The sequence below is a fragment of the Lipotes vexillifer genome, unplaced genomic scaffold, assembly GCF_000442215.2.
Source record: "Lipotes vexillifer unplaced genomic scaffold, Lipotes_vexillifer_v1.1 scaffold1735, whole genome shotgun sequence".
Classification (NCBI taxonomy): domain Eukaryota; kingdom Metazoa; phylum Chordata; class Mammalia; order Artiodactyla; family Lipotidae; genus Lipotes; species Lipotes vexillifer.
The window spans coordinates 148304-150544 of NW_006776047.1; positions in this window are offsets into that span (position 1 = coordinate 148304).

Sequence of the window (2241 nt, forward strand, 5' to 3'; positions counted from 1 at the left end):
GAATTGATACTTTTGTTATTATATAATGTCCTTCTTTGCCTTTTGTAATAGTTTTTACTTTAAGTCTATTTTTTCTAGTATTAGTCTAGCCACCCCTCTTCTTTTTTGATTACTATTTGCATGGAATATCCTTTTCCAACCTTTTCCAATCTATTCATGCCCTTGGATCTAAGTTGGGTCCCTTGTTGATAGCATACAGTTAGATTCTGTTTTTTTTTTTTAATCCATTTTGTCAACATATGTCTTTTTATCGGGGAGTTTAATTCATTTACATTTAAAGTAATTACTGTTGGTGAAAAGCTTACTTTTGTAATTTTGTTATTTGTTTACTGTGTTATACCTTTATTGAACCTAATTTCTCCATTATTGCCTTCCATTGTGCTCAGATGACTTTTTTTGTAGTGATACATTTTGAGTCCCTTCTCATCGCCTTTTGTATATCTTCTTTAGATATTTTCTTTATGGTTACCATGGGGATTACATAAAACATCTTAAAGTTATAACAATCAATTTTAAATTGATACCAACTTAACTTCAATTGCATCCAGAAACTACCCTTTACAGTTCTGCCTCCCTTTCTTTATGTTAGTGATGTCACAAGTTACATCTTTATACAATGTGCACCCATTGACACAGATTTCCAATTATTTTTTAGGCATTTGTCTTTTGATTCAACTTGAAGGACTCAAGTTTTTTTAGTAAGGCAGGTCTTGTGATAACAAATGGCTGCTTATAAATGTAATAACTCCCCTAAGAGTTAACACCCCAGCTTCTCAAGGCCTTTGCTTTTATACTGTGTTCCTCTACCAGTATTTTCTTGCCTCCATTTTCTGTGGCTCTGTAGTCCTTCTGCGACTTTCATGAGCTGTGCTCACTTTCACGTGGTTTTTCCTAGCCTGAGATCTGAGGTCCATTTTAAACAACACAGAGACTGATCCTTCCAGCAGCCCTCAGGAAGGTTACAGCATTGCAAATTAGTTCCACTCTGATTTCTATGGTTTGACAAAGTAACTGGGGACGGGGCCACTGCTTCCCTCCATCTACACCATGCCAGGGAGGGAGTGGGTCAAGGATGAGTAAAAAAATCACAAAATTTTCTAGCTTTTTGAATGGGGCTTTTTCTTGATTGGGCATTTGCTTGGATATTATAGATATTTGTCTGATATCCAGAAGTCTTATAAAGTCATTTTATTTAGTCTCTAGTTGTTTTAAAAAATGTTTCTATGGGGGAATGAGGATTTGGATCTTCCTATTCTACCATCTTGCTTTAAGCTTTTATCTCCCTCACATTTGAAGAATAATTTTACTGGCACAGAATTTTAGATTGGTGGTTTTCTTCTTTTAATGCTTTAAATATTTTATTCTACTCTCTCTGTGCTTGCATAGATTTGAAGATTAGTTTGATATAACACTTATCCTTGATTTGTTATAGGTATAGCATTTTCCCCTCTGTGGCTCCTTTCAAGATTTTCTCTTTGTGTTTTATCTTCTGCATTTTAAATATGATTTACATATGTGCAGATTTTTTCAATATTTATTCTTCTCGGTATACTATGAATTCCCTGGATCTGTGGTTTGGTATCTATCATTAATTTTCAGAAATCCTTAGTCATTATTGCGTCAAATAGTGCTTGTTTTCCTCCCTCCCTCCCTCCTTCTTTCTTACTTTCTTTCTTATTCTTTCTTTCTCTTTCTCTTTCTTTTTCTTTTCTTTTTTTTTTAACATCTTTATTGGGGTATAATTGCTTTACAATGGTGTGTTAGTTTCTGCTTTATAACAGAGTGAATCAGTTATACATATACATATGTTCCCGTATCTCTTCCCTCTTTGTCTCCCTCCCTCCCACCCTCCCTATCCCACCCCTCCAGACAGCCACAAAGAACCGAGCCGGTTTCCCTGTGCCATGCGGCTGCTTCCCACTGGCTATCTACCTTACGTTTGTTAGTATATATATGTCCATGTCTCTCTCTCGCCCTAACACACCTCACCCTTCCCCCTCCCCATATCCTCAAGTCTGTTCTCCAGTAGGTCTCTGTCTTTATTCCTGTTTTACCCCTAGGTTCTTCATAACATTTTTTTTTCTTAAATTCCATATATATGTGTTAGCATACGGTATTTGTCCTTCTCTTTCTGACTTACTTCACTCCGTATGACAGACTCTAGATCTATCCACCTCATTACAAATAGCTCAATTTCGTTTCTTTTTATGGCTGAGTAATATTCCATTGTATATATGTGCC